Consider the following 14,807-nt stretch of genomic DNA (forward strand, 5'->3'; position numbering starts at 1 on the left):
GAGGATTAGAAATCCAAGGCTTAGAAACAAAGGTGTCCATGTATGCCGATTACTCAAGTTTTATATTTAGTCTGCTAGCTAGATCCCTGTAATGTCTCATTGAAGATCTAGATAACTTTTCTGGACTAAAACCTAATTATGACAAGATACAGTGTGCCTATCTATATTTATCCATTTGTATATTTGTATTTAAACAGGTAAGTTGTCTGAGAACACATACTCATTTACAGCAACAACCTGGGGAATAGTTACAGGGGAGAAGAGGGGGGATGAATGAGGTGGTATGCAGGCCTAGCTATAATGAATATGATTTGGGTGTTGTGAGATTATTAAATATAAAAGCACTAACATCTCTAAAATCTTCACTTAGTCAAAAGATTTATTTGAACCCTAAATGGTTCTCAAGTAAAATACTAAGAAAAGTTGATCCACTGTTAAATAGCCCTTTTGCCTGTGTACAGATTTCGATGTTTGATTTTTGATTGATTGCAAATGATACCTTTTTCTAAGTATCTCTCTTTTTCAAACAAGCATTGCAGAGCTGGCTACAATTTAAATGTCATCCACCTGAAAAGATAGAATAAATATTAATGCTGAATTTAAATGCGCTGGTTGATAAAATACCTGTATTTTCCAGGAAACAGTTTGAAAGGGGAATTTTGTTATTAAATGATATTGTAAATTGGAATAGGTGAGTTGTCTTTTATAGAGTTATCAGAAATAGATGGAAAGGTCTGCTCAGTCCAAGATTATAACCAATTGATTACAGCATTACACCAACAATGGAGGCAGGTGGCAGCAGAAGGAGGCAGGGAAGTGGTCTGTCTGCCCAATTTGAAGGATCAAAATTTGCAGCGGAATAAAAATAGGAATGTATACCAGTATCATTTGAGGACCAGGATGTTGATATGTGCCATACATATTGCAAAATTGTTGGGAAGAGATTTTTGATTTACCGATTCCATGGTACAGGGTGTATAAGATGATTCAAGACTTGTGCTTTTCAGCTAATGCAAATTTTGTTGTGAGAATACAGAATCAATTGACCATTTATTTTAGTATTGCCCTCAAGTAGGTTCTCAGGAATAGCTGAAAATGCAAAACATTGATCTAATATTGACCCTAGATATACTGTTGGAGATCAATTACTAATAACGGTTTAAGTCTGTAGAGTCTATTCAATAGAAATGGTATTTTAAACCAACTACAGTGTCCAATTTCAAAAAAGCTTTTCTGCGAAAGCAGAGCATATCATTATGTTAGGTCATTAACTAGTCACAGAAAGCAGACAGTGATTTTCCAAGCAAAGAGAGGAGTCACAAAAAGCAGAAATATTGATCAAATGAATCACTAACCTTTGATATTCTTCATCAGATGACACTCCTGGGACAACATGTTACACAATACATATATGTTTTGTTCGATCAAGTTCATATTTATATCCAAAAACCTCAGTTTACATTTGGCTTTGACTCCAAAACATCCCGTGAATTTGCACAGAGCCACATCAAATCACAGAAAAACTCATAATAAACATTAATAAAAGATACAAGTGTCATTCACAGATTTAAAGATATACTTCTCCTTAATGCAACCGCTGTGTCAGATTTCAAAAAAACTTTACGGAAGAAGCAAACCATGCAATAATCTGAGTACGGCTCTCAGTGACAATCACAACCCAAGAAGATATCCGCCATGATGGAGTCAACATAAGTCAGAAATAGCATTATAAATATTCACTTACCTTTGATGATCTTCGTCAGAATGCACTCTCAGGAATCCCAGTTCGACAATAAATGTTTGATTTGTTCCATAAAGTCCATCATTTATGTCCAAATTCCTCCTTTTGTTAGGGCGTTTAGTAAACAAATCGAAACTCACGAGGCGTGGGCAAGTCCAGCGGAAATGTCGGACGAAAATTCCAAAAAGTTATAATATTGGTCGTAGAAACAAATCAAACGATGTATAGAATCAATCTTTAGGGTGTTTTTATCATAGATGTTCAATAATGTCCCAACCGGAGAATTAATTTGTCTGTAGAAAAGCAATGGAACGAGAGGTAACTTTCTTCTGACCGCGCATCATGAGACCGAGGCTGCTGGTAGACCTCTGACTCATTCCCCTCCCATTCAGCCCCCCTTCACATTAGAAGCATGAAACAACGTTCTAACGACTGTTGACATCTAGTGGAAGCCTTAGGAAGTGCAAGATGACCCATATCCTGCTGTTTATTCAATTGGGGCTGAGTTGAAAAACTACAAACCTCAGATTCCCCACTTCCTGGTTGTATTTTTTCTCAGGTTTTTGCCTGCCATATGAGTTCTGTTATACTCACAGACATCATTCAAACAGATTTAGAATCTTCAGAGTGTGTTCTATCCAATACTACTAATAATATGCATATATTAATATCTGGGACTGAGTAGGAGGCAGTTTACTCTGGGCACGCTTTTCATCCAAATGTGAAAATGCTGCCCCCTATCCATAAGAAGATAACTGTTGGTGGCAGTAAATTGCCAGATTTTGCTTCATACAGTCCCTTTTCAAACAAAACACTCTGTTGCGCTCTGCATCCTTTTAGTGTCTTTGCCAAATCATGAAATTATAGAAGAAAATTGTCTAATTTAATAAAATGAATATCGTCTCGATTGTCTCTAATGTAATTACATTTGTTATTTGATTGGAATGGAGCTGCCCGTGGGCTCACGGACACCATATTGGGACACATATAAAGATGATATACTGTGATTATCATTCTCTATGGTCAGATCCCCATAATGTGTTGTTCTGGTGGCTGAGCGTATGTCCTCTTCCTCTCAACTGTCGATTCTCAGGGCTGCTGGACAGGTGCCTAGCCCTTCAACGTGCGAGCCCTTTGGGTGTTGCACTTATCAGGCTTCACCGCCACGGTCCGGAAAGGCTGGTCCGAGTGATTTTGTGCATTTATATGATCCCATTTGCCACTCCTGTGAAGGGAGACCCCTGCGCTTGAAGGCAGTTTATTGACCACAGATCCCCAGTACAGGTACTCTACTGTAAACATGATTAACCTGTTTGGGCTGCAAGGGGCAGTATTGAGTAGCCAGATAAAAGGTGCCCATTTCAAACGGCCTCGTACTCAATTCTTGCTCATACAATATGCATATTATTATTACTATTGGATAGAAAACACTATCTAGTTTCTAAAACCGTTTGAATTATTTCTCTGAGTGAAACAGAACTCATTCTGCAGCACATTTCCTGCCCAGGAAGTGGAAAGTCTGAAATCGATGCTCTGTTCTTCTTCCTGCCTATAAATGGGCACGAGACCTATTAGTATACATGCACGTTATTCACCTTCCCCTGGGTGTCAAGAGGCTGTGAGAGAAGAAATGAGGTGATTATCTTGGTCTGAGATGGAACACATCATCTTGGAATGACGTGTCCCCCATTTGCCAGCAGCATACCACCCTGCATACCACTGCTGGCTTGCTTCTGAAGCTAAGCAGGGTTGGTTCTGGTCAGTCCCTGGATGGGAGACCAGATGCTGCTGGAAGTGGTGTTGGAGGGCCAGTAGGAGGCACTCTTTCCTCTGGTCTAAACAAAGATCCCAATGCCCCAGGGCAGTGATTGGGGACACTGCTCTGTGTAGGGTGCCGTCTTTCGGATGGGACGTTAAACGGGTGTCCTGACTCTCTGAGGTCATTAAAGATCCCATGGCACTTGTCGTAAGAGTAGGGGTGTTAACCCCGGTGTCCTGGCTAAATTCCCAATCTGGCCCTCAACCATCACGGTCACCTAATAATCCCCAGTGTACAATTGGCTCATTCATCCCCCTCCTCTCCCCTGTAACTAATCCCCAGGTCGTTGCTGCAAATGAGAACGTGTTCTCAGTCAACTTACCTGGTAAAATAACGGATAAATAAAATAAATAAAAAAATAAATTTTCGGTACTCTGAAGAGCGCGAGGTGGACAGTGGGATTGCCTTTTGTTTAGCTGCCGTTATAGGCGACTATTATCTCCGGCTTTGATTTTATTTGATACATGTCACCATTTCATCGTAAAGTATGTTTTTTCAATCTAGTTTCATCAGATTATTGAAAATTTTTCAGGAGTTTTGCCGTGTTCCGTTCTCTTCCGTTTGTTGACATGGAGAGCTTTGTGCCACTAGGCTAGCGCGCTTGCTAAATGAAGAGGGAAAGTTGCCGTTCTAAATCCAAACAACAACTGTTCTGTACAAAGGACACCTTGTCCAACATTCTGATGAAAGATCAGCAAAAGTAAGAAACATTTTATGAACTCAGAGAGTTTTGAATTGTCAGCGGAGAAAAACAAGGGTGTCCGCTGCCACCATATCTATTCCATATCTATTCGTTATGGCCATCGAAATGCTAGCTATTAAAATCAGATCAAATAACAACATTAGAGGATTTGAAATCCAAGGCTTAAAAACAAAGGTGTCCATGTATGCCGATGACTCAAGTTTTATATTAGTTCCGCAAGCTAGATGCCGGTAAATTCTCATAGAAGATCTAGATATCTTTTCTGGACTCTCTGGACTAAAACCTAATTATGATAAGTGTACAATGTTACATATTGGATCTTTAAAAAAAAACTGAATATTATTGTAAAAGTTGTATCTTTAAAATGAGCATAACTGATATTTATATAAAAAAATATTAAATGAGCCCTACACAATAAATTACAATTGATAACAGACAAGATCCTGTAACCATGGAGAGGTAAATACCTGTCTATTTATGGAACATTTGCCCTGATTAACTACTTAGTCACATCTCAGTTTACTCACTTATTTATTTCGCTGCCTACAGTAATAGCCAAACGTTTTGAGAATGACACAAATATTAAGATTCACAAAGTGTGATGCCTCAGTTAGTATGATGGCAATTTGCATATACTCCAGAATGTTATGAAGAGTGATCAGATGAATTGCAATTATTTGCAAAGTCCCTCTTTGCGATGACGGAATCTGAAAAAAACATTTCCACTGTATTTCAGCCCTGCCACAAAAAGACCAGCCGATTGTTTGGGGCATCCGGAAAAAAGCTTGTCCGGAGAAGACAAGGTGAGCGCTACCATCAGTCCTGTGTCATGCCAACAGTAAAGCATCCTGAGACCATTCATTTGTGAGGTTGCTTCTGGGCTCACTCACAATTTTGCCTAAGAACACAGCCATGAATAAAGAATGGTACCAACACATCCTCCGAGAGCAACTACTCCCAACCATCCAGGAACAGTTTGGTCACGAACAATGCCTTTACCAGCATGATGGAGCACCTTGCCATAAGGCAAAAGTGATAACTAAGTGGCTTAGGGAACAAAACATTGATATTTTGGGTCAACGGCCAGGAAACTCCCCAGACCTTAATCCCATTGAGAACTTGTGGTCAATCCGTAAGAGGTGGGTGGACAAAAAAAACCCACCAATTCTGACAAACTCCAAGCATTGATCACGCAAGAATGGGCTGCCATCAGTCAGTCAGACCCAGAAGTTAATTGACTGCAGGGTGGATTGCAGAGGTCTTGAAAAAGAAGGGTCAACACTGCAAATATTGACTCTTTGCATCAACTTCATGTAATTGTCAATAAAAGCCTTTGACACTTATGAAATGCTTGTAATTATAATGCAGTATTCCATAGTAACATCTGACAAAAATATCTAAAGACTCTGAAGCAGCAAACTTTGTGGAAAAAAATATTTGTGTCATTCTCAAAACTTTAGACACTGACTGTACTCCTGACTCATTTTTCAAATCATTAAGTAAAAAATATTTAGCTTTATCTGGGACGCTAAACCAGACACAATGTGCCTATCCATATTAATTCATTTGTTTATTTTTATTTAAGTCTGCTCAATCCAAGATTATAACCAATTGATTACCCCAAAAATGGAGGCAGGTGGCAGAAGGACGAAGTAGGGAACTGGTCTGTCTGCCAAATATAAAGGACCAAAACTTGGAGGGGAAAAAAATACCATAAATGGGAATGTATGACAGTTTCATTTGATGACCAGGATGTTGACATCAGTGCCATACAGATTGCAAAATTGTTGGGAAGAGATTTTTGATTCCATGGTACAGGGTGTATCCGTAGATTAAAAACTTGTGCTTATCAGCTAAAGTTTCATAGAATTCTTGCCAATAAAATGCTGAATATTTGTGGCATACAATCAAAGCGCTGCAGATTTTTTGGTGATACAGATTTATCCTGTCTGCCCAGGCGTTCCGCTAGCGGACCTCCTCCCACTGAAAATATTTTGAAATATTTAACTTTCACACATTAACCTGTCTAGCCTCGGGGTTCCGCTAGCGGAACTCCTCCCACATTCCACTGAAAAGGCAGAGTGCGAAATTCAATTATTATTATTTTTTAATATTTAACTTTCACACATTAACAAGTCCAATACAGCTAATTAAAGATACACATCTTGTGAATCCAGCCAACATGTCCGATTTTTTTAATGTTTTACAGGGAAAACACAATATATATTTACGTTAGCTCACCAACAAATAGAAAAAAGGACAGACATTTTTCACAGCACAGGTAGCATGCACAAAGGCAATCTAACTAACCAAGAACCAACCAAACTAACCAAGAAACAACTTCATCAGATGACTGTCTTATAACATGTTACACAATAAATCTATGTTTTGTTTGAAAAATGTGCATATTTCAGGTATAAATCAGTTTTATATTGCAGCTACCGTCAAAAATTGCACCAAAGCAGCCAGAGTAATTATAGAGACCAACGTGGAATACCTAAATACTCATAAAAAATTTCTGAAAAATGCATTGTGTACAGCAAATGAAAGACAAGCATCTTGTGAATCCAGCCAATATTTCCGATTTTTTAAGTGTTTTACAGCGAAAACACAATATAGCATTATATTAGCTTAATAGAATAGCCTACACAAAACCGCAAACATTAATCAAGGCACGTTAGAGATAGCAATAGGCACGTTAGCGTTAGCGAATAAACCAGCAAAAGATATTAATTTTCACTAACCTTCATAAACCTTCCTCAGATGACAGTCCTATAACATCAGGTTATACATACACTTATGTTTTGTTCGAAAATGTGCATATTTAGAGCTGAAATCAGTGGTTATCCATTATGCTAACGTAGCGTCCTTTTCCCAGAATGTGCGGATATTTCTATTAGACTCATCTATTCTGACCAAATAGCTATTCATAAACATTACAAAAAAATACATTTTGTATAGGAAATGATAGATCCATTAGTTCTTAATGCAATCGCAGTGTTAGAATTCTAAAAATAACTTCATTACCACATAAGGCTTACGTTATGTTGACCGAGTGCCCAAAACCTGGGCGCAAAACTACTAGTACACAGTTCGACAGATATATGAAATAGCATCATAAAATGTTTCTTACTTTTGGTGATCTTCCATCAGAATGTTGGACAAGGAGTCCTTTGTCCAGAACAGTCGTTGTTTGGATTTAGAACGTCGTTTTTACCTCTTGAATTAGCAAGCACACTGGCCAAGTGGCCCGAAGCTCTCCTTTCTGAATTAAGGCACAGAACGCAATACGCCTAAAGTCCCGAATAAATTTCAAGATTCTAATTAAACTATATTGAAAACATACTTTACGACATGGTCACATGTATCAAATAAAATCAAAGCCGGAGATAGTAGTCGCCTATAACGACAGCTTTTCAAAAGGCAATCCCACTGTCCTCCTCGCGCCTTCCTGAAAACCAGAAATCGGTGACAAGTCATTCCAAGAGGATGTATTCAATCTCAGACCAAGATAAACACTCAATTTCTTCTCTCACTGCGTCTTGACATCCAGGGGAAGGTGTATGACGTGCATGTATACTAATAGATATCATGTCCATTTATAGGCAGGACCCAGAAGAGAGCATCGATTTCAGATTTTCCACTTCCTGGTCAGGAAGTTTGTGCCAAATGAGTTCTGTTTCACTCACAGATATTATTCAAACGGTTTTAGAAACTAGTGTATTCTATCCAATAGTAATAATATGCATATTGTACGAGCAAGAATTGAGTACGAGGCCATTTAAATTGGGCACGTTTTTCCCCCAAAGTGACAACATCGCCCCATGTCCTCATCAGGTTAATTGACAAGTTATTTCAGTATTGTCCTCAAGCAGCCGGTCAGGAATGGCTGAAAATGCATAACATTGATCTAAAATTGACCCTAGAAATACTGTTGGATATCTGGAGACCAGGTCAGTGAAATAGTAATATACTAACGCTTAGTAAAATATTAACTCAGTCTGTAGATTCAATTAGAAATAAATTGTATTGTTGAAGGATATGCTGCGTAGAAAGCCAAAAAGGGTTGCCAATAGAGTCAAGTGGGAGTTGAGTTGCTGGGCGAAGGATAGAATGAAAGACAAAAATTCCATATTAAAGGTAAATACATTATTGACACCGAGGGACTATATTGTTACAGTTAAACTGATGCCATGCATGTGTTTGAACAAAGGCATACATTCAATGGCACCAAGATGGACATGGTGTCGTACATGCCCTCAAACATTGTTGACCTTGCTGTTATATTGTCCTGGATGTTTTTCATGGTTGTTTCTCTTGTTCGTTGGTGGTGCATAGGGTAGGGAATGTTATTCTACATATTCTCTGGCTGGAATCACATGGTTGAGGGGCTGCTCTTGGAACTGTGGTTCGGGGGGGGGCACATTTGACAGTGTTGAGATCTCTCGATGTGCCTTTGAGCAGGGTGTTGCACCTGTGTGTCTCTCTGGATCAGAGGATGTTCGATGACTAATTTGATGTAGTTGGGTAGCTTCCCTGCAAGTATGTTTAACCTGTCTAGGATCAGCGTGGCGCTAGCGGCACACCCCCCCCCCCCCCCACTGAAAAACCAGTGCCGCGAAATTCAAAAGAAATATTTTTTTAAAATATTTAACTTTCACACATTAAAGTCCAATACAGCTAATGAAAGACACAGATCTTGTGAATCCAGTCAACATTTCCGATTTTTAAAATGTTTTACAGGGAAGACACAATATGTAAAGATGTACATCTATTACCTAAAAACACATTAGCATAATCCACCATCTTTTATTTGTCCACCAACACCAGTAGCCATCACCAATTCGGCTAAACTAAGATATTTATAGCCCCTAACCAACAAAAAAACTCATTAGATGACAGTCTGATAACATATTTATGGTATGGGATAGGTTTTGTTAGAAAAAAGTGCATATTTCAGGTAGATGGCATAGTTTACAATTGCACCCACCATCACAAATGGACTAGAATAATTACAATGAGCAACGTGTTTACCTAACTACTAATCATCAAACATTTCGTAAAAATACACAGCATACACGAATCGAAAGACACAGATCCTGTGAATACAGACAATATTTCAGATTTTCTAAGTGTCTTACAGCGAAAACACAATAAATCGTTATATTAGCTTAGCACATAGCAATTAGCAGCCCAGCATTGATTCTAGCCAAAGTGAGCGATAAAAGTCAACATCGCCAAAAGATATTAATTTTTTCACTAACCTTCTCAGAATTCTTCCGATGACACTCCTGTAACATCACATTACAACATGCATATACAGTTTGATCGAAAATGTTTATATTTAGCCACCAAAATCATGGTTAGACAATGTGAAATGTAACTCAGCTGGTCAGAAAATTTCCTTGCGCCACTTAGACAGTGATCTACTCTTATACATAAATACTCATAAACGTGACTAAAAAATATAGGGTGGACAGGGATTGATAGACAATTTAATTCTTAATACAATTGCGTTATTACATTTTTTAATTTATCCTTACTTTTCAATACAGTTTGCGCCAAGCGAAGCTACGTCAAAAAACATGGCGTCCTAAGCCACTAAAATGTTTCGACAGAAACACGATTTATCATAATAAAAATGTCCTACTTTGAGCTGTTCTTCCATCAGTATCTTGGGCAAAGGATCCTTTCTTGGGAGAAATCGTCTTTTGGTGGAAAGCTGTCCTCTTGCCATGTGGAAATGTCAACTGCGTTCGGGATGAACTGAAAAGCGTGCCCAACTTTTCACATCGTTGCAAAAATAAATGTCCCAAAATCGCACTAAACGGATATAAATTGCTATAAAACGCTTTAAATTAACTACCTTATGATGTTTTTAACTCCTATAACGAGTGAAAAGATGACCGGAGAAATATAACAGGCTAAACTAACGCTTGGAACAGGTGCGCGCCGGTGTCCTCTAGGCTCATGACGCAGTTCACAAAGAATGACTAGCTTCAGGGTTTTTTCATTTGTAGGGCCTGTGAACGCGCAATCAACCCCGTTGGAATCGTCATCACGTAAAGGCATCCAGGGGAAGACGTAAGAAGTGTCCGTATAGTCATAGCAACGACAGTGCCCTTTTAACTGACTTCAGAAGAGTGGCCAACATTTCTCAAATCTGACTCCATGTCAGGGAAATTGCTGTAGAATGGGCTCTGTTCCACTTAGAGACAAAATTTCAACTCCTATAGAAACTATAGACTGTTTTCTATCCAATAATGATAATAATATGCATATTGTACGATCAAGGATTTTGTGGGAAGCCGTTTAAAAAATTAGCCAAATTAGCATAAATAGTCTAAACAGCGCCTCCATCCCCAACAGGTTAAGAGCAGAAATAGCCTCTAGCTTAATTTACACTTCGACCTGATCCCATCACGTTTGTAGGTTCCACACATTGTATAATAATGTCTAACCCATCCAGGTCTGCTTTGTGACCAGATTAGCTGGTGACGCATACAAATTTGGACCATGAGGCCTGCTGACATAAGTCAACGGTACTACCTGTCAGTAATTTAAGAGGCAGGTACAATTGATTTATAAATAGTTTGACCATCCAGATCACGCCGCCTGAGGTGGTCAGGAAAGTCTGATCACAATGAGTATTTCCCTTGTCTACAACTGCCTAAAGGTGGGCACAGAATACAAACATCAAGACAAAGGCACGTTAACAGCAGGTACCAACGAGTCAGCTGAAAGGAGAATAATGGACACATGGTCAGTAACAATTGTGACATTTAGAAACATACAAGAGGCAACAAGTCTTTTCTTCAGCCGCTTCATTTAATTCACACAAACAACCACAGTTCAGAAATTGTTTAAGAAATGTTTACACAAAATACACAGGTTTACAAGGTCATTGAAGTTAATTTGGCAGAAAACAGCACAACCTGATGAAGATATCCCAGAAGCCTTGTACATCTTCAGGTTCCCCAGGAAGATATCCTGCAAGACAAACCATCAGTACCAGCATTCTAGTTCCCAGTCATGTGTGCATGAACATATTAAACACTCACATTCAGTAACAGGTGTAAGCCACATCCAAGTACTTATAGGTTCCGACACAGGGGTCACCGAACACGGAGTTGGATACCTTGACGATACACTGGCGCTCTCCGTCACACCTGTGTGAAACAGGTAGAGGCTAGCATCACAGCCAATGAGTGCCTACAGGTATATGCACACTAAAGGTTTAAGTACCTTTCTGCCATAGTGCTTGTGGTGGATGGGCTGAGGCAGTTGGTGTTTTTGAGTTGTTTATGTGGGCGCCCAATGGAACACACATCGTGTTGACGACGACCATAGTTGGCACGCTGAATATGGATCTCACCCCGATCTGAGGAAGAGAACGAAGAAAAGGATTACCAAATCTGGTTGTATGTGTGGGCTAGTGACTAACATACGTCTCCACATGAATACACTGTACGGTAGTGTTGACCAGCTTACCACATAGTAGTTGAGAATCAGAGCCTTCACATATGATGCTGCTTACTGCAAGGACAACAGGAGTTAGACCACAAATTAAGACACATTAGCCAGGTGAAGTGTTAGTGATGGGCACTAATAGGGAATGTTGATTTCAGGTGCATTTTAAACGTGTTGGCATGAACTAAAGTTATGCGCGTCATCTTCCACCATTACCTTGTAGTTTCACTTACTTATGAACAGTTGGTAAGCTGGTGAAACAGGTCAACCCGCTACACCAAATCTGTATTTCTATGCAGTTTGTGCTGTGCCATCTGTCAGATTAGCTATAGACCCTATCAATCTGTGGGAGTTGCGCTAGCTAGTTACCGTTCACTGAAACATTCAGTGGTAAACCAGATTTAGTGTGCACAACCATCAAATTAGCTTGAGACACTTCCCTTCCATGTTCTTGCTAGCTAATTGAGCGAGATATGTACATATAACAAGGAACAGCAGCAGCAGCATATGAGACAAGTCAAAAAGGTTACTGCAAAAAGGGTCAATGCAGATGGTCAGGGTAGTCATTCAGCAGTTTTATGGCTTGGAGGAAGTAGAAGCCATTCAGGGTCCTGTTGGTTCTGGACTTGGTGCACCCATACCATCTGTTATGGAGTATCAGAGGCCAGTATGACTTGAGTGGCTTGAGTCAATGAATATGTAGGGCCTTCAGACACACGTGGTGTCGAGATCCTGAGGGCTGGGAGTGCGGCCTCAGTGATGTACTGGGCCGTACGCAATACCCTCTGTAGCACCTTCCTGTCAGACGCCATACCTAGTGGTGATGCAGCCAGTCAAAATACTCGGTTGCAGCTGTAGATTTGAGGATCATAGGGCTGATACCAAATCCTTTTAGCATCCTGGTAGGGAGGGGCTCAGCACTCCGTTTCCTGTCGTCCACTATCAGTTCCTTTGTCTTCTTAGTACCACACCGCCAGGTCTCTGTAGTCCCGTGTAGCTCAGTTGGTAGAGCATGGCGCTTGCAGCGCCACGGTTGTGGGTTCGATTCCCACGGGGGACTAGTATAAAAAAAAAACTGTATGCACTCACTACCACCGTAAGTCGCTCTGGATAAGAGCGGCTGCTAAATGACGTAAAATGTAAATGTCTCTGACCTCCCTGTAGGCTACGTAAACTAAAGATCTTGCATAACCACATTTTATGTGCTTGCTAGGGTTAGTTAACAGGTGGTTTACACGTGGAGAAACAAATGCCTGCATGAAAACCGTTGTGGCCATAAAACCGCATTTAATCCAATAACGTTAACAAGCTGGTACCATAGGGGAACCAACCCATTATATTCCTTTTCTAGCTATCAGCAGAGCTAACTTTTTACAAGAGAGTAAAAGTGGGTAGGAGTATTAAACACTATTCCAAAGTCATACCTATAAATGGGAATGATACCTATTAGTATCCATGCACGTCATACAACTTCCCCTGGATGTCAAGATGCAGTGAGAGAAGAAATGGAGTGTTTATCTTGGTCTGAGATGGAATACGTCCTCTTTGAATGACGTGTCTCCCATTTTCTGTTTTCAGGAAGGCGCAAAGTTGGACCTGGATTTCGTTATAGGCGACTACTATCTCCGGCTTTGATTTTATTTGAGACATGTGACAAAATCATCGTAAAGTGTGTTTTTTCAATATAGTTTTATTAGATTTTTTAAATTCATTCGGGACGTTAGGCGTGTTGCGTTGTGTGCCTTTGTTCAAAAAGGAGATCTTCGCGCCACTTGGCTAGTGCGCTTGCTAAATCAAGAAGGAAAATGGACGTTCTAAATCCAAACAACGATTGTTCTTGACAAAGGACACCTTGTACAACATTCTGATGGAAGATCAGCAAAAGTAGGACCCATTTTATGATGTTATTTCATATATCTGTCGAACTGTGTACTATTGGTTTTGCGCCCAGGTTTTGGGCACTCAGTCGACATAACGTAAGCCTTATGTGGTAATGAAGTTATTTTTAGAATTCTAACACGGCGATTGCATTAAGAACTAGTGTATCTATCATTTCCTATACAACATGTATTTTTTAGTTATGTTTATGAATAGCTATTTGGTCAGAATATGTGTGTCAGAAAAAGTGTCAGAAACAAATCTGGACGTTGTGGGACAAAATAGCTAGGTTTACTCACAGATATAATTCAAACGGTTTTAGAAACTTGAGTGTTTTCTATCCAATAGCAATAATAATATGCATATTGTACGAGCAAGAATTGAGTACGAGGCAGTTTAATTTGGGAACGATTTTTTACAAAGTGAAAACAGCACCCCCCTATCCCAAAGAAGATAATTCTATATTGTGTTTTCGCTGTAAAACACTTAAAAAATCGGAAATATTGGCTGGATTCATTTATGATGAGTATTTATGTATTTCACATTGCTCTCTGTAATTATTCTGGCTGCTTTGGTGCTATTTTTGATGGTGTCTGCAATGTAAAACTATGATTTATACCTCAAATATGCACATTTTCGAACAAAACATAAATGTATTGTATAACATGTTATAAGACTGTCATCTGATGAAGTTGTTTCTTGGTTAGTGACTAATCTCTATTTTGTCGGTTTAGTGAAAGCTACCTATGCGGTGGAAACATGGTGAAAATATGCAGTTGTGTGTTTGGCTATTGTGGTTAGCTAATAGAAATACATATTGTGTTTTCGCTGTAAAACATTTTAAAAATCGGAAATGATGGAGAGAAGCGGTAGAGGTTTTAACATCCCATCCAAATGACAGCACCCTACACAGAGCAGTGTCCCAATCACAGCCCTGGGGAATTGGGATATTTTTTAGACCAGAGGAAAGAGTGCCTCCTACTGCCCCTCCAACACCACTTCCAGCAGCATCTGGTCTACCATCCAGGGACTGACCAGGAAATACATTGTCTCTAATCATGAAAATTATATCTGCAATGCTCAAAGGTTTTGCGACTGCATGTGGCCCGTGTGATTCTTCCTTAACAAAGATCCCCACCTAGATGACTACTTTAAAATGTTGGAAGCCCTCAATGGCAATGTTCATGTCAAAATGG

Source organism: Salvelinus fontinalis, unplaced genomic scaffold (assembly GCF_029448725.1).
Source record: "Salvelinus fontinalis isolate EN_2023a unplaced genomic scaffold, ASM2944872v1 scaffold_0396, whole genome shotgun sequence".
Lineage (NCBI taxonomy): Eukaryota > Metazoa > Chordata > Actinopteri > Salmoniformes > Salmonidae > Salvelinus > Salvelinus fontinalis.